Consider the following 19,103-nt stretch of genomic DNA (forward strand, 5'->3'; position numbering starts at 1 on the left):
GACTTGCGGGCACCATTATATAATTTCCCGTTGCTTTTCCAAGAATCCCATGATCATTTAATGTGGCACTTGCAGGAAATACATAAAAAGGAGTATTGAAGGCAGAACTGCAGCAGTGTGATGACATCAATATAAATAAAAACACACCATCCAGAGTTCATTCCAAGAATGCTATTAAAAATAATCAGCTGTATGAATTCTGAGAGCCCAGGACGGGTGTGCCAAAGTACCTCTCTGGAAGGCCATTGCCAGCAGAGGACAGAAGGCAGAATCCAATAAATTAGGCCATTCTTTCAAAGAAATGCTAAGGTTGATACATAGCCAGTATCTGAAGAATCACCCAAATCCCAGGAAGGCAATGGAAGTACTGAAATGAGTACAAAACCATTTTGTACAAAGGACTATGGAGATACCTATTTTTTCAGCTGCGGCAGGAATAAAACACACAATTTCCCTTTGTCCCAGCTATTCTGTGGAGTAACAGTCTAGAGGCCTGACACCTTCATAGTTTTACTTGCATTGGGGCATTAAGGAATGGCACCTCTTTATCTCACCCCAGCATATTCCCTGCACCAGGCAGGAGGGTCTGGAAGCTGGTTACCAGCTTGGCACATGCTGAAGAAACTCACAGGTCAACAAGCCAAGAGAGAAGACCAATATTTGCTGCAGTAGAGCAGCAGCAAAAAGTAGGGTGAAAAATCCAGCTAGCGCAGTTTAAACTGTCTTAGTGTCTATGACTGTGAGATTTACTAGAAAAGAGTGTAAATAGCACCTTAAAAAAGTATCCTATCTTTGGAAGAGGAAAGTACTTGGGATTGCTAATACGATGCCCAAATACACTCAAGAGTCTAAAATGGGCTATGGACAGTAGATTTCATTAGAATCAAGTTTTAGCAATTTATTTTTAGTACATGTCAAGCACTCAGTGGAGGGAAAGAGATCCCCCACCAAGTATTCAATTAGTAACAATGATCTCACAATTGTATTCCTGCTGCCTGGGACACTCATTACTCATAAAATACTGAGTTCTGAATACTGCCTGAAAACACTGTCACCAAGTGTGAAATAAGGCAGTGGGAGAGAATAGGGAATAATAATAATAAAAGACTCCGAAAAGTTATAAACCTATAAAAAGAAGTCTGAACATTACAAGGTAGAAAGCAGGAGGTGTCAGAGAACTGTCCACACAGGAAAGGCCTCAGGTTTCTAATTTTTATGCCACCTATCCCAAGGGACTTGGAAATCCATAGTTTTTCTTTAGTCTGTAGTTAGTATGAGATTGGACAGATCAGGTATTGCAGTTCCTGTCTTACTGGCTTTCAGAGGAAAGTAAAAAATTTGTGAAGGGCAATTATAGGACAAAGTGCAATAATAGGACAAAAAGAATGGTATCAAAGTATCTGCATAAGAGGAAGAATAGTCCTTTCACAATTCTATTCCCCTGCAAAGACACTGTTAACTCTGACTAGCTCCTCTGAGAGCCACTGCCAGAGGTGCGTGTGTGATGCACGTATCTAAGAATTCCCCGTTGTCCCCAAGCTCAGCTGCTTTCCAAGAACCTCATTCTGCAACCCCTTACAACAAATTTGCACCAACATCACACTGCCCTGGTGCTTCACTTCAACTCTTGCTCTAGTGTGTCACAACGTGTATAACCTCAAAGCAAATAATGTTGGTTTTCTTATGCTTGATGACTTACATCTGATGACTGGAGAGGGCTCTGGTCATCAGGACTGGAAATCCATTTTCCCTTTGTCTCTCTCTGTGTTACGCCCCATTTTTTTTTTCTGTTGAAGGCAGTCAGAGACTCAAGGTGGCAATAGAGAGCTGGAAAACGAATATTCCAGGAACGTGCTATAAATATCCCTTTTGTTGCTTAATGTGTTGTTAAACCTCTTGCTAGAGAGGTCTTTAGTGTTAATCTGCCCATCAGTCTCTCAACAATTCCCATCTAAAATTATCAACAAATAGTTTGGTCAGTAGAGAATGTTTATTTGCAGTAGCACAACTCTCAGTTTGCAGAATATTAGTTGCTTAAAACGTAAGCAAACAGTCGCATTCTAGAAAAGCCAGGACCATGAAAATGAATTCATAACCTTATTTTGCAGTAAATTTAGTGTTATAAGATTTACCGACATTTAGAATACTTTGGATATATCATGTTCCTTAAGGGTGAACATTTTATTAGAATTTTTTTCAATGGTGATCAGCAAAAAATATGACTTTAAGATGATTTGAGAAAACAAACATGCGTTTTTATAACGAAGAGGTTTCTAGTTTCCCCTGGCATGGAACCACCGTACGATGCAAACTGGATGCAGAGTTTCTGACTGACATTGCTGTGCAGCACTGCTGTCTGCTCCCTGCCAGCTGCTGCCTTCCATCCCAGAGGTGGCAGCCTGGAAATGATGAATGAACTAATTCATACAGTCTGCAGCTATCTGAGTGTAAGAGATATATCTAATATGAAATTACATATGTCTGTCTAGATATACAGACACATAAACTAAATTTGGTTTACTAGCATTGGAAAGCCTCCCAAAAGTAAGAAATTGTACAATTACCACTTACCAGTATTTCCCATGTTAAATGTGTCCAAAAAAGGTAACATTTTTTACAAGATTATCCTTAATTAGTCTTTGTCCCTTGAAGATCTTGTAATAGTATGCCTCTTTCAGCCTAAGTGACTCTACTGGCCAGGGAACGTGCTGAGTGAAGGGCTGGGCCAGAGCTGATAAGGGTTTATCCTTTTGCTTCTGTGGACTTCAGATCAAGCCTACAGCTCCTGCCAGGGGAGAAAAAAAAATGGTTTTTTAAATAGGAAAGGCTAATTTCTGACTAAGCTCCTGTTTCTGATCAGAGTAAATGTTGAAAGCTTTAAAGCTGATTACAAATTAAAATATCCATGTCCCCAAATGCTCACCTAGCTTCAAACAATTGGCTGCTGAGCGGGAGCTGCAGGGACAGGTGTGCTGAGAACTGACACCTATTTCAAGATCAGAAGAGGGCACTAGGGTTTCAGCTATATTCAGCATAATCCCAGACAAAGAGAGGGGAAAAAACCTGGTGAAATGTGTCAGAAATAGTCTTTTATTATTATGCTGCTTCTCTCACATAAAGTGAGAAAACACAGGCAGAGCTGAAGGCCCATGGGACCAGGATCCATGGCAGCTCCAGCACAGCTCAAGGTGCACGTTCAGTCACAAACATTTACACCAGAAACTCCAAACTGTGGTATCTCACCCCACCTACTGCAGCCTCCCCTTTGTCCCACCCTGCACGGGTGAATCTTTGCATGTTGTTCCTCTGTTGGGCTCTGTGCTACAACTGTGCTGGCAGCAAACACACCCCCAGGATGACAGGAATTCTCAGAGACACAGAGCTGCCCCATCCGCCCTGCTGAGCAGCAGTCAGAAGGGTCAAGAGATGCCCCTTGGGGGCTTGAGACATACAGTGAATTTTACACTGCAGTTTAACAGTGATAAAAAGCCACACACTCCCAACAAAAGCCCCATTGTGTCTAGCTCTCCTTGTAGCTATAATAATTGCATTATGATTGCTATTTGCTGATAAATCTGATGTGGTACTTTGAAACAGAACAACTCAAATTTTTGTTACACAGGACTTGCCACAAACTGAGCACATTCTGTGTTAAAGGGGTACATTCAGTGATGATGGGGTAAACCACCAAACACTGAACAGTTTATATAAGCCAGCTCAGTTGTTTTGTCTCCCTCTGCTATCAGTGGATCATGGATTACCTGCAGAAAGAGAACCCAAGCTAGACTTTTTTTTTTTTTTTGCTCTGAAACACTTTCTGAGAGAATATTTTGCTCCACATTGGCTCTAAAGGGGATTTAGGAAAACTAACTACCACATATAAATATCCACCATGTGTAAATAAATCCACATAAGCCAAGTTATCTTGTGTGATAAAAGACAAATGCAGAAAACTGTAGCAAAAGAGTAATCGACACTTCCCCACACTGGGTGTCCTCTCCCAGTTACCAGAAATTTCTGGCTCAGGGACTTCAAGTCAGTTGTCTTTTTTGTTGAATATCCCTTGGTAGATTTTTCATGCATGGATTTCCTCCATCTTCCTCCAGAGATGAAACAAAGACCTAGAAGACAATACAGTAAATTAATTTTCCCAACATTCATTTCGGTTGCCACCAAAAAGACTGGCCCCAAGATTCATCCTCACCCCCCACAAAAGTCAGTCCGTGCAAGGCTGCTAAGGAGGTACCTGTTGGCTGTGACTGGCTTAGAGGCACAAGCTGAGTAGTGTGTCTGTAACACCCCCCTACCCCTTGTGTCCATTCCTTACTGATGACCATCAAACACACATAAATGGTCCTCCTGAAAGTCCATGTCCACCTGAACCAGCCTAATGGGAGTATTTAGCTTTAAGCTTCCAGGACTTGGAGAAACCATAGGCCAGAAAGCCCTTTCAGAGAAAAGAAAACCCTTTAAAGGAGCACATTACATGCAATTGCTGTTTAAAAATACATTTACATCTTATTAAAATGGAAAAACAACAATGTTGGGAAACACAGTTTGTAAAAACAGGAAGGTGGATATGTATGTGTAGCAGCCTTCAGAGCCCAGATAACAGCTATCCTATAACTAATGTAGGATCACTGCATTTTACCCTTTCCAACAGCACTAATTGTAGCATATATGGAAATATCAAAGGATTAATTTACTAGGAAAGTTGCATCCTAAACTTTTTCTGCCAATTTTGTCTAATTGTAAAAGAATTATTAGATTATGTACACTAAAATACCTGAATCATCTACATGACTATTCAGTATAGATTGTATTAGGATTTCTTATTGTTAACTTACAATATGTGTGCATATAAACAATGTGTATATTTAAGAGGTAACTCAAAGGGAGCAAAAAATTATGCATCAAATATTTATTATTTGATGGTATGTTCCTCTGTAAGATAGAGTGGGGAAAAATTGGGTTTATGTCTAGAAAAAAGATGTTCTGAACCCACCAAGAGTAATTCAAACTCCATTTTATAACAAGACATTATGGGTACAAGAGGCTATCAGACTTTGGTTTTTTAAATGTTGCCTTGCAAAAAGCAAGATTCCCTGTCTGAGTTCATTTTCTATTTAAAAATCAATTATTATTGTGTTTTGCTGAAGAGTAAGTGAGGAAAAGCTGAATTCCTCCTGCTGCTTCTAAGATAGATAGGAACTGAAGGGGTCTGGGACACTTGTGTGTAAATTAGGGAGTAACTTAAGTGAAGGAATGAATACATTGTGCAAAATGCAAAAAAATTAATAATTAAAAATCAAAGAACAAAACATTTGGGTTTCTGAAGCAGCCTATGTTGTCAGCCTGTGTATTACAGCACCTCCCCACAGACTGACCCTAGCAAAGCTTATTAATATGCAGTTTCCCAATGTCTTTGAGTGTAGCCGGTCTTTTTGTAACTAGATCCAAAACTTCTAGGATGACTTGATACTGCTCGTCTTTCCCTTGGACCAAGACTTTGAAATCTTATTCTGCAGCTTTCAGATCACCTTCCCAACTCAGACAAATATCTCATCTGTTCCAGTGAGAAGGTGCTAACACTCGTCTTCTCAAACCTTAGAAATAGATACACATCTGCAGCACAAATATCTGCACATGAGGAATCCACGTGAACTTGAGAGGAAAGGAATGAAAAGGCTGAATTATAAGTGAGGTAAAGCTGTTGTATGTGCTGCACAAATGGGCTTTGCCAGTAGACCAAGGCAACCTGTGTTGTTCACCTGGTAAAAAGGGGTGTGTGTGTGTGCAGAATGTCAATTACAAATCAACAACAAAATATGCAGAATTCCTAAAATATAAATTTTGTTAATATGGAAGACCTTGTCAGAACTTTTTTAAACTCCTTACAATTGACTCCACTCCACAAGACACCACTGAAGATTTCTTAACTAATATAACAGACTAGTTATTACTTCTCTCCAAAACAATCTCCTATTGGTTGTGCCTTATTCCTGACTACAACCAAAATTATGCTGATGTAGTTGTTAAAATGTTGAAATTGGTCTCCCTGCTCCTCCAGTGTAAGGCTGGCCAGGAGAGAAGGATTCTTGATGATACCTTAGGAGAACTGTGAGGTGAATTTGAACTGAAGTAGCTAATTTGTGGCCATACCTGCTAATAATAGCAAAAGTGTGTGTTTATTACAAACATTTAAACTTCAAGGGCAAACATTCACAAAGGTGAGAGTCAATAATGCCTTAATAAAGCTGGACAGCAAAAAGACATAAATGAATATTAATTTTTTTTAAAAAAGGGAAAAGACCAAAGTTATACTGATGCAGATAGAAAAAGAAACATAGCAATTGAAAAAATCATTAGGATAAAAAGTGCAGCAGTTTAATGAGATTGATTTGCTTTTTGAAAGTCAGTAATAAAAGACACTGCCTCGAAAAGGAAGGACAGGTCCATTGAAAGGCAAATGCTCATTACTTTTATTTGTAAAACCCTGCAAAATAATGAGGAAAAGTTGAAAGCTACTTTAAGGGAATGTGGCATGTCCTAGGCATTAAATGAAAATAAAGACCAAACAGCAGCATTCATTAAGACTTTTAGAGAGACGAGAGATGTATTAAATATCTCTTGGAAAGAGGACAGTGATTTTATAGATCCTCCTTTAAATTTAGACCTTTGGTATTTTGAAATATTGAATACACCATCAGGAAAGGTTAGAAGCAATGTGCCAGCTTCACTGATATCACCCATTTCTATGTGATCAAGCCAGTAACAGATTGGACACAGATTGATCAGGATAAATTTGTATGGAGTTCAGCTCTCCCTGGAAGAAAGCATTACATGAAATTAAACATGGTTTCCTGGTATTACAAGAAAATGATGAAAACAGCACAGAAAAACAGAGAAATGCTTTGAGGCAGGGAGAATTTGTAAATGAAGGAACTTTTAAAGAAAGTCATAAAAACTGCCCTAACACTGAACCTTTTGACCACACCCTGCTCCCAACAGGAGGGCACTTCTGTATCGATTGCTGTAGGACAGCTGAACATGCACCTATCATTATTCCCCATGAAATCATCCAAGCTCTTATTAATGCCAGCAAAGGAGACATGAGGACATGACATGCTCCTTCTTGTATTATCCTCCTCTCAGAGCACAGTGGGGATTTGGACTGAGAGTTTAGTTCGGTGCCAGCTTGCACACAGCTCTCCCTAATAACCACCCAAGTGACCAGAGCATCCCAGGACGGTGCCTTTTTGATTATAAAAGATGCTTTTCTGAAGACAAAAGAACCACCACCACCCACCCATCCTCAAATCCAAAACAGACTAAAACCTTGGAAAATTTACAATAAAATAAAACCATAACTAATTTCAAACAGATCAGTGCTCTATCTTTTCAACTTTTGTCTAGCCACACTTCACCTTAACTTCTATATTACATTTTAATTTGCACCACTATAATTTCCTATCTGAAAAAAGATGCCAAAAGAATTCAGAAAGATGTTCCTTTACCCAATGCACTGACTGTGTTTATTTACATTTTTGGAGTGGTAGAATAATTTGTGTGACAGCTATTAAGATATTCTACGGGCAATTTATAATCCTGTATTTTCATGGCATATATAAGAAACATCACCATGAGAGAAGGCTAATTTTTTTTAACCGTGTGGATTTTTAGTTCGGGGGACAACAACTTTACTTTTTAAAATCTCAGATTAAGACATCTGCAGACCTCAAAAAAAGGAGAGAAGCCTCAAAACTTCTGCTTCTCTGTGGTAGATGTTGAGAACCATCATATTCACACAGCAGTCACAAGTGTGAAGACCTGTTCCTCAGGCACAGCATACACAAAATAGCATTTTAGCTGATTGAACTGAAGAGTACACAGGCTCCCTCAATATGCCTCTTTCTTGAGCCACAGAATTTACTGCATGTTACAACAGCTAACAAAATTTTAAATTGTGGTTTCACTGAAATGTACAGCTAACCAACAATTCTGCCATAAGAAAAACTGATTACATAAAGCCATAAAGCAGTGCAGCATAACTGTATATGTATTTAAGAAATTGAGAAGTAATTTGGAAATCTCACCAAGACCTTGATGGAATTAGGAGAAAACTGTACAAACTGAGGAGCCAGCACTGAGACTGGAACAGTCTCCAGAAGGAAGGCAGTCTGTAGGATTGGCTTTGTAAGGCAATGCTCATCCATAACTCAGGGAATGTTTCTGGTGAGCCTCTTGGGGCAGAGACAGATCCATCCACCCTGCAGGCTAAAAGTCTTAAGTTTCACACACTGCTCACAATAACCATAAAAGACACTGTTTAAAAAATAAATTAAAAAAAGCGCAGTTGTATTTTCCCACCTCATAGAGTCCTTCAGTATCCCCCACAGTTCTGAATGCATGGAAGAAATGGTAGTTTCCTACAGCAGAAAAGCAGTTACAGTAACATTACAGGTTAAATTAATGTAACATGAATTACTCCTTAACTAGATGCTAAGGTTACCCTGCAGCCCCAGGAGAGGTTGGCAACACCTGTGCAAGTTAAACATCAGAACTTGGATAAAGCCAGCATATGTTTGGTCCCTAGAAGAAAGAGTCACTTTTAAAAAAATGTAACTGCTCTTGCTTGACTGTGGTGGGTCTTTTTGATGCTTGTAAACAGAACATGAAAAATACTCCAGCAATGGAAATCTCCTGAAGGTGAAAACCACTGCTATACTAAACTCGTGTTTTCTGTGTGGCACTTTGGCTGATGTTTGTAACAAGATACTGTGAAAATACAAGTGAACTTGACCTTACCCTCATCTTTGGACTCGCAAAATGATCTCTGCTGGAAACTTCCTCACATTTCCTTTCATGTGCCAGATCAAGACTGAGACCAATCAGATAAAGCAGCGTGTCTTGAAAGCTTGACTTGCAGTTGTCCAGACAGTTAACCTTAGCCACAGAAAAAAAAAAAAAAAAACAACAATCAAACGATCTGTTTTCTTTGCAGCCTTACAACCACTGCATCACATGATGTGACACTAATTTCCCAACAGTGTATACTTTGAAGCTGACAAGTGTTAAGATGTGATTAAAAATTCCAGATGAATGTAAGTACCTGACACTCAGATGTGCTCCTCAGTTGCATTGTTGATCACAGGAAAACAGCCAGGAATCCACTTGCCCATTTATGTACGAGGAAGGTGCTGCAGAGACCTAATTACAGGGTGCCTAAGATAACTTCCTCAGCAGATACAGAGCTGACTCACAATCAGCCTAAATTAAACACAATTAGTTATTATTTTACCATTAGGATCAAGGATAATACAGCAGATTAAAAAAAACACCGAACAGATAAAACTCCCAAACAAACCCAAACAACCAAACCCCCCAAAATCACCATGGGAAACTCTGCATACCTGCTTCCAAAAACTCACAAGTCTGTTGTGATCTGTTATATCACCTGGTTCAGAAAAATAGTTGGTTTAGCGATTAATTAAAACATTTATCCATGAAACAGTTTACCAAGAATGCACTAATTGTAACAAATAAATAAAGTGTAATTGGATAACTTCAGTACCTGCAGGGGAAATTGTGACTTTTCAAGAAACATGTCAGACAAAAATGACAGCTCCTTACAGACAGTATGTCCTTGAAAACTAAACTGCAGCTGATTGTAAATGCTATGAATATGCACTTACAATTAAACAAATATGTGGTGTCTTATTAGTAGGACATAAGATTGAGCTATTTAAGCTTGTTTGATGAATCACTCATTCCAAAAGCTTTTTAGAGTAATGGGTGCATTTTTAAGTAAAATGCAGCTAAACTGTAGAGGTTATTAAATTGTAATAAAAAGATATTCTAAACATTAAATACCAAGTGAACACACTAAGAAGGAACACTACAGACGATTTAAATCAAGAACTAAAAGCTAGGAAGTGAATAGAAAAATTCAAAACATTTTCAATAATAGTTACAGCAAATACTCAAAACAGTTGTTTAGTCTAGATTAAATCCTTATTTGGGACATATGAGACTGAAAATGCCTTCTGATGTTCATGTGTTGGCTTTTTTTCATGGAGGAACAGGAGGAATGTGGCAGAGGAACACTGACATTTTGCTCTCAAACACTTATTTGTATGAGTAATTTTACCACATGAAGACTCCTGGTGAGTTTACCAGGACTACTTGTGTAAGGAGTTCCTCATGGGCATGATTATTCACAGAATCTAAGCCATTAAAGGCTATTAACTCTCCTCTCTGGTAATAACATTATTTACATATTTCTTCTCAATGAACAGGCCCAGTCATAAAGATTAAAGAAGGAAAAGATTTCACTGGACAATACATTTCTCAAAAGTTATTTAAATTTTAGGTGGCCAAAACTGCTATCAGTCAAGGAGTTGGCTAAAAGAAGTCAGAAGTTTGGAAGTCACTTTCTTTTATTTCACTTTTTTTTTTTTTTTTTAAATTGTCCCAAAAGAGAGAGAGGGGGGGGGAAAATCCCTGACACTGCAAATACCTGTAAATTGTGAACACTCTCCTTTGATTCTTCTGCAGGAGTTTCAAGTGTAAAACAAGACCTTTTCCCTTTCCCACACTGGGAGAAGTGACAGAAAAATGTTACAAAACAGACTCCTCTCCCTTGTTTTGACTTACAAAAGTCCACATTAATTTTGATGAGAACAGGAGCTAAACAGTACAACACTTTACCCTCAAATTTGTAGAAAATAGCAGTCCCTTTTCACTGTCATAACAATTTTTCCAAGTCACACTAAACATCCACGGAGATGGGGACACAGGTTTCTCTACAGAGGATCTCCGTGCAGCGTGTGTGCAGCGCCCCAGTAAATTCCAGGATGCTCATACAGCAATGGAGAAAAAAACCCTTGTAATCACAGAGCCTCAGGGCTCTCTGTGTATTAAACACATCAGGTCTCCTCTGTGGAAAGTATTTTCCCTTCCCCACACCTTTTCCCTTTTAAGTTGGAGGAAGTCAGTGTTGGCATTGAATGCTTCCTTGGATTCCAGTTTCCCCGTGCAACCACAACTGTTTTTAAACAGTGATGATGGCCTGGCACTCCAGTAGTGAGGTCAGTACGGACTCACAGTTATTCTATTTGCACATCCACCTACAGTAACTTCTCTTTCCTTTGTGCACAGTTTCTTTTTGCCACTGATAGTTGCCTTCCCCAAGAGCAATGAGTTTTAAGATACATGGTTATACCCATTCAAAAACTACTTGCAACAAGAAATTAATATCTTGTTAGAAACACGACACTAAAACGGTGGCATTATAATCACGGAAAGATTTAATCGGACATGATTACAGTAATTTATATCTCGATGTGATTACAGTAATTTGTATCTATTAAAATTAACACAAAATTTAAATCTCTTGCCATGTTAATTTTTCAAAGGAAATGATATACTTCAACTTAATGATGTGAAATTCCCCCCAAACATGTTATGTATTTCTTTTCAATTTTGTTGCACAACTATAATACAACCACAAAACAAAAAGTACGAGATACAAAAACATTAAGTTACCTAAATGTGATCAGAATAAAGGGTATTTCTAGCAATGTTGGTGAATACTTTTTTTGAAGGATCTTCTGCATAACTGTTCTCATCCCTTGACTTCACCTGTTATAAATATAGCGTTAAAGGAACATATCAATATATCTTCAATCCAAGTCACATTTTGCTTGTATGTCATTCAGACCCATCCACATTTCCAAACTACTGGGGAGAGAGGATTTATGAAGAATAAATTTATTGAGCAATTAAGATGAATGCCCAGAGTGGAATCTTGCTAGGACAATAATAGATAAGTAATAACAGATAAGTAATCCTCGCACTTTATGTGTTCAATGGAATTTCAACACAAGAATCAATCACTTCAGCAGCAGCTACTGGACGTGGTATTGCTGTTTTACAGCTGGGAGAGTCAAGAGGAAACAGCAGAAGTATTTGGAAGAAGGATGAAATAGCTACAAGGATAAGAGTAAGCACAGTTTTTCAGACAATAAAGCGAAACTCTCAACAGGTATGTTTTCCTTTTTTTCTCTCATATCTCCCTGTGATATGAGGGGTCTCCAAACTGCTGTGTAACTGTTCAAAAACTGGGAAAAAGCTGGTGTTCACCACCTGTTCAGACTACTAACTTTTCACTCACTAGCTGATGTCCAGCTGTTAATGCTGGCCAAGAGCTTTCTCCTGGATTTGGATTCTGATTCCTACCTTTAGAGAAGGATGTGTAAGCAGTGGCAAGCACTTGGGTTAGATGATGAGGGTAATGAAGGAAAATAACTAACAAACCCCAGAAGCAAGTTAGATGAAAAGGTCACAGACAAAAAAGTGCCAAAGTAAAGTGAATTTGGCAGATGAGAAAAGAGAGAAGAGGAAAAATAGCATCAAATTCAAATTATCCCTTGTTATCACTGCCTAGAGCAATCCCTTCCTGCCTAGGGCACACAATCAAATGCTATTGATCTTTCCTAACTTCTAGCAGATTTCAGAGAGAGAATCAAATTTCAAGAAAACAGATCAGGCCCCAGAACCATGATACATATTTCTGTCTCCTTTCCCTGTTAGGTCTTTGAATTTCCTCAGCAGGACTGAATTCCATCAATTTCCCATTAATCATCATTTTAATGTTTTACAGTAGCAAGCTTGAGCTAGCAGCACTTTTGCTTGTATCTTAAACTGGCAGAGTTCCAAAATGTTGAGCCATAATTTCACAAAATAGGTTGGGGACACACTAAATTTGTATCTACGGTTGGCAGCAGTTTATAGCAATGAGGCACTGTGTCAGGATGCTAAAATAGTTCTTAAAAATCCAGGAGAGTGCCCTGTACAGCACACCTTTCAGTAACCCACGTAACCCAGTGTAACGCTGTTACACTGCTGTCTCCTGAGAACGAAACAACTGAGCTTTGTTATAGGCTGTCTTAAGTATGAGTCATGAATGTGTGTATTTTTAACTTAAAAGCTAGATCAGAAGGACTATTTGCTTCCAGATACATCATTTAAATAAATGTACATAGCTGCTAAAACCAATTACAGAAATTATGTAGGACATACAAGAAAGAAAGGGCAAAAGTTAGTTTACATTAAAATTCATGACAAATTGTCTGTTGTTTTAATTTTACAGAAATAAGGTTCTTCATTTGTCAATTTGATGAAATACATGTTTTAAAAAGTCCAGTCCTACCAGATATTGTTTTTACCTGACTCACTTTGTAATGTTCACACAAAAGACATATGTGGTTTATTTAATTATTTTTGTAAGCTTTTAAGGATTTCAGAAAATCCTTTAATAAATTGTTAAACAAGTCAACTTAACCCCTTTAGAAGAAACAGCAGATATGTATTCATCAATTACCAGATGTTGGTTTAAAACCCAGTATATCTCCAGCTTTCTTTGCAAAGAATGTCCGTGTTATTTAGCTGTGTTTCCAGACGCCTGGCTTCCCCTAATTCATCTTAGAATCTCTTGCTACTCTGTCTACATTATGTATGAAGGTAAAACCTTCGCTGAAGAAGAGACTTTGATTTCTTATAAATGTACACAATAACTAGAAGAAAGGGGACCTAAACTAATAACAGAAGATTTAATCACAGTAAATCAAGTAAATATTATGAAACACATTTTACAACTAGGTAAACTGAACTGAACTGAGCAAGGTGGTGGAACAATATAACAGCACACTTGGAAATCAAAGCAAGAAATCCTATCACAGTATTTATTTTCACTAAGCCCACCAGATACAAGCAGCACACATACACCACACTCCCTGGATGCCCTTCCCCACGCAGCAGATGTTTCTGAGAGGGAAAGGCTCGTTGCCCTCCAGAGCATGATTTGTTGCTTAATGTCAGCTGCCAACAAAAAGCCACCTCCCTTGCTGGAAATGATGAACATGCAACAGAAGAGGGGGCTATATAAACTACAGACTCACCTCTCCCCACCATCCCAGTCTTTTTAAAGAAGAAAATGTTGCATTACCTTTTTGAAATTCAGATGAAAGTACGTGCCTGTATGGTGAGAAATAACCCCATCAAAGAGGCTGCTTTGGCTGTTTTTCTATTTTGTCATCTGCTCAGCTATGAAATGGCCATGCTATGGTATGCTGCAGAATTTTAGTCTTCAAAACAAACAAGTACAAGAAGCCTGTAATACTGGGATAAGTATTTTCTTTCCTTTTATTTTTTTTAAATAACTGATCACTGCTAATTCTTGAAGTAGCAGTATATACCATGAGATGAGAAAGTGACCCTGAGATTAGCTCAGCTGGTTGGAGCACGGTGCTAAAAACACCAAGTTCATAGGTTCAATCCCTGTTTGGGCTCTTAGCTTCAAGAGTTGGACTCGATGACCCTTGTGGGTCCCTTCTAACTCAGAATATTCTGTGATTCTGTATCTTCCCAAATTACCTCTAGCTTTGTATTTTTCAAGATACCTTTAGTTCCCAGCTCTCTAAACTCTTCTGTGCTGCATCACTTACAAATTCCTCCTAAAGGTCATACTACAACTGTTTTCTTCTCCCACTTACACCACGAGACCAGTCAATGTTAATAGCCTCACAATACTAATGACTGTGAAAGGTTCACAGTTTGTCCCTATGAGAGTTACTGACTAAATAATGACAAAGACAGAAAAAATTTCCATGATGTTACCCTCCCTTTACCCAAAGAAAGCCACATCAGAAGGAAGGAAGGAAGACTTCTTGACTTGATACATAAAGGAATGCATTTAAATTAAAACCTGATTATTGTCATAATGAATTTGCACTTAGGAAACCCAATGATTAACTGAAGAGAAAGTCAAAAGAAATGAAGCATGGCCTACAACGGTTGTTGAGGCAGCATTATTTATTTGACTAAAAATGCAGATATCTCTATGTAAAACTGCTGTAGGTTTTGTTTTTCTTGGTTGTATTTGTTTTGTGTTTTAAATTTTCAAAATACTTGACTTCATGAATTGTGAAATCTAATTTCAGTGCCAATTACTTTCTGTAGCTTAATGAAAAAATATATTCATAATAATGTAGATTTCATGTGTTTAATTTCTTTTGAATATCTAATGAGGAAAATGCAGACAAAAAATGACTGTGCTTCTGCACATTGAATGGAAATCAACTAATGTTATTGTAACAGAATTTCGTGCTGTACAGATTTCATCAACATTTCTAATCTATCTGCAACTTCCTGAGCAGGTGGAATGTGTTTGAAATAGGAACAGTTCTAGCTTTGCAGTGCTATTTCTATAAATATGAAATTCAGGTATTTCTCTAGTAATTTGCAGGTGCCTGTATCACCACCAGTGCCGCCACTAACATTTTGACTAAAACAATAATATATTTGTCAGTGTTGTGTCAATATTATCTTTTATTAAAATCGTATTAGCCATTCATTTGTTCACTGTTCATTTGGGAATGTTTTTTTTTAATATTCTGCATTTTAATTTTTTTAAAACAGCCTATGCCTGGACATTTCTATTATAAATTGCTTTTCCAGTCAGGCTGACTAATATTTCTCACTGTCACTGCAAGTGAGAAATAGGAACTCAAATCAGAACTGAGTCTCTAGAAAGATGAAATGATCTAAAGAGAAGTAGCAAAAGTCTGGAGGTGAAAAATAAGTGGCATGAAAACTTCTGGGCTGTATATAAAATATACTGAAAGAGTTAAATAGCAAAGAAATTTCTAGTTGCTGTGACAACACACCATCATCATGACATAATTTTCGCCCAGATAATTGTTTTCTTTAATGAAATCATGAACAGTTATTATGGTTTTCTTACTTCCTACCTTTATACTAAAGAACATATTACAATACACTAACATATCTACATTTTATTACATATTATAAACCCCCCAGATTTTGTTGGAAGATGCTGAGAAAAAATACGTCGCAAGAAAGAAGAGAAGACTGGAAACAGATCCCACTCTTGTCCCAAGCAACAAAACTGTTTATGAGCCGAGGAAGTCATTCACATTGAGACAGACCATGCTTTCACCTAAAATGTTGCAGTGTTGGTGGTGATTTAATGCTTCTAGCCTCGAGAGAGCTAGCCTAGCTCAGCAATGTGCTGCTTAAAAAGAAAACCACAGCCCAGATTGAAGACGTTTCATAGAAGTCTCATGGAAACCACGCAGCAGCCAAGACTCTGAGAAGGCTTTCTTCACTACTGTCATCATGGGACTATTCATTTTTGGGTAGATGGGTATGACACTGTCTTAACCATTACAGTCTGGGAAGGAGGAGAAAAAAGCAAGATACTCTAAACACCAAGATTTGTGGGGTGAAAAAGCAACAACTCAATGTTGCTCAAATGTTAGCACAGATTTTTTTGTGTCAGGTGTGATGATAGTTGCAGAGAAGTCAGAAAAAGCACTAAGCTAGAGCTGCAGTGATAGTGGTCAGATATCACTCCTGTCATTTCTTATGATGTAAGCTGTCAGACATTTTTCTCTAAAAACATGAAATACTACACCCCTTAGCTATATTTTTTACTATGTATGCTGCCTTGTATATAAGGCTCAAGGCCTACTATATTTTTGTATCAAACATTCTAATGTTTTAAACCTGCAGTCAAGGGTCTACAAGATGAATACCAGAATTTTAACATAAATGAGAAGACCTTGATTCATTAGTATTTTATCATTAAATAAAAAGGGGCTCAAGATTTTTAAAAATAAAAATTAACAAAACAGTGGCAAAGAAAAATTCATCGACAATGTACTTCTGAATTTGGAAAGCCTAGAAAAGTCAGTAAGTACCCTTTTTCCTGTCCCTGCCACTAAGGGTTGCTCCAGACATTTGTCACGTGTAGAGTAAAGGCCCTCTTTCAATGGGTCAGTGTTCATGGACTTCCACATGCTCTTCCAGATTCTCTTTTCACATGTTAATATTTTCTTTCACTAACTTGGAAAGTGGAGCCTCATTCTACCCTGAAAGATGAAGAGAACAAAGGTACCCTGTTCACACGTCACATCTCAGCAACTCCCGTGGATGCTGTGGTTTGGACTTCTGTGGTGAAACCAGGAACAATGTGTGGGCAGAATTTGGTTTCCTTGTTTGTATGCTGAAAAGAAATTGCTCTTCTCTGCAACAAACAGGACTGGTATAATTTTAATGTGAACAAGCAATCTTAGGAACTCCAGACAACCTGAGAAGCCTGCTAACATCTCTGTGAAATCCTATGATGACAAAAATTAAATTCAGTGGCCTATGAAGGTACAGGGGAGAAACTAAGTAATAAAGCCCTAACTTTGTCCTCCTTGTCTTTTACTGTCAGTGTCTTTTAGGGCATTTTTTCCATCTGCTTGAAAAGAATTCTTCAATATCAATGAATGTATTACAGTTCAAGAATAGTTATTTTTCAGTTAAAGTCTCATTAATGTTATATAATTACAATACAATCCTCTGATTTCCATCACCCCTGCTGAAAGGGCAATAAAAAGCATGTTGCAAGATAATGAAACAAATGTATCTCACAAAAAAAAAAAAGAGTAGAGATTCACAAGTTTAATACTATTATTTCCTCCTCGGCAATGACTGTCCTCCTCCTTTTTAATAAAAAGCAGAAGTGTTATAAAATATATATGGAAAAAATCATCACTGCCAGATGAAAAGGATTTCGGGTAAGTAGCACTCCCAGTTTCGCAACTTGTAAAGGCACAGAGTCTTTTGAAGCTGGAGACCCACACAGACAACAAGCTGCTTTCAAGTGCCAGCATTAGCCAATCTCTTCACTCCCTGGCTGCCCTTTCTGGGGCTATTTCTACAAATACAACAAGATGTTAGATTGACAAGGTCACCATGCAGAATGCATCAGGTCCTGACATCTACTAGGAGAATCATTTGGCCACAAACTTTCATCATTTCAGATGTTTTGACCATTAAGTCATGGGCAGCATCACCCTGGGAGTCCTATTTATAGCTCCTGTGCTTCACTGTAGGGTCTTGAATTAAAGGTAAAAGATTACTTCAGTTCTTTTATACACAGTAGAAAACTTGTTGAAATAAAGTCAGTTCAGCTGAATTTTCAGAGTAAAAAGAAATCAAACATTCATAGTGCTGCCTTTGAACAGTGAAAGGAACTTTTACTCTTTTTATAAATATCATATTTTATATGAGGTTTATAAATATACTTGGCAAAGAAGTTTCATCCAAATGTTAGCAATTTCATATCTTTCATTTACAGGATATTGACCCAGTTGATTTCTAATTAATTGCAGACCTTTTTCTCATTAGCTTATCGATTGAAGAGTCTGCAATACATTCCTGACTGCATTATAAATTACAGCCGTGGTTCCAGGGTACATTTGGTTGCATTTAATTCCAGTTGTCTACATTTTTCTCATTGTAGGAGTTACCTGCTCTACATCTTGCTAAACTATATCCCTTAGAATAGAGAACTACAGGTCCTTTGTTACTGTAGATCCACTTCTATTAGTAATAAGTCCACTTTTCTGCTCATTCAGATTTAAGAATGCAACAGTGAAACCCAAAAATGCCCTCAAAAAAGGCCTCAGTCAAAACTCATGACACCTGTCAGAAGTTTTCCATTGATTTCAGGGAGCTTTGGATCAATCTCCCAAGTGAGTAGGTTGTTGCAAAAGCAGGCTTGAAGATGATACTTTTTTAAAAAAAACCCACACCTTCAAATCAAATCATTATTTAGAAAAATCTTTTACTGGAAGCCCAGTAAACCTAGCAACACTATAAACCTTAAATAAAAGCAAAAAGTCCAGGAAAGGTGTAAATTCCAGATACATTCAAAGAGATGAAGGCATTAGGAAATAGCATTTGTAAAAGCTTGTTTTTCAGTAAAGATAATTTCTCTTATTAAAAATCCCAACTGAATAAACACTTTGTTTAAAGAGCACTTACCAGACTTCACAACAGTGGAGTTCAGTAATATGCATTAAAGTTTGCATGTAATCACATCCTGGACCATCTTTAGTACCTATAAAAAAAAAAAAAAAATTAATTCAAAGGAAAATAATTTAGTCTAATTTTATCTAGGTTGTGGCAGAAGAGAACAGTATCACACCCTAAATTTCATTTGAAGACCAAGCAAAGAACAGCTCCCA

General features: G+C 37.7%; 1 protein-coding gene and 1 long non-coding RNA gene across 2 annotated transcripts in view; both read right to left on the reverse strand.

Annotated features, from left to right (window-relative positions):
• The window catches only part of TMC3 (transmembrane channel like 3), a 53,396-nt gene extending 45,085 nt beyond the window's left edge, over positions 1 to 8,311 (reverse strand). The window contains exons 1-4 of the mRNA XM_027746211.2: positions 8,097 to 8,311; positions 4,009 to 4,121; positions 2,572 to 2,785; positions 1,700 to 1,827 (exon numbers count right to left, since the gene is read on the reverse strand). The gene's annotated coding sequence lies outside the window, so the exon portion shown is untranslated. The remainder of the gene's footprint in view (positions 1 to 1,699; positions 1,828 to 2,571; positions 2,786 to 4,008; positions 4,122 to 8,096) is intronic.
• Positions 8,312 to 9,124: 813 nt separating this feature from the next.
• The window catches only part of LOC114001187, a 56,492-nt gene continuing 46,513 nt past the window's right edge, over positions 9,125 to 19,103 (reverse strand). The window contains exons 6-8 of the long non-coding RNA XR_005563678.1: positions 18,901 to 18,976; positions 11,548 to 11,643; positions 9,125 to 9,270 (exon numbers count right to left, since the gene is read on the reverse strand). This is a non-coding gene — a long non-coding RNA (uncharacterized LOC114001187). The remainder of the gene's footprint in view (positions 9,271 to 11,547; positions 11,644 to 18,900; positions 18,977 to 19,103) is intronic.

Source organism: Pipra filicauda, unplaced genomic scaffold (assembly GCF_003945595.2).
Source record: "Pipra filicauda isolate LSUMZ 115617 unplaced genomic scaffold, ASM394559v2 scaffold238_size1193820_pilon, whole genome shotgun sequence".
NCBI lineage: Eukaryota > Metazoa > Chordata > Aves > Passeriformes > Pipridae > Pipra > Pipra filicauda.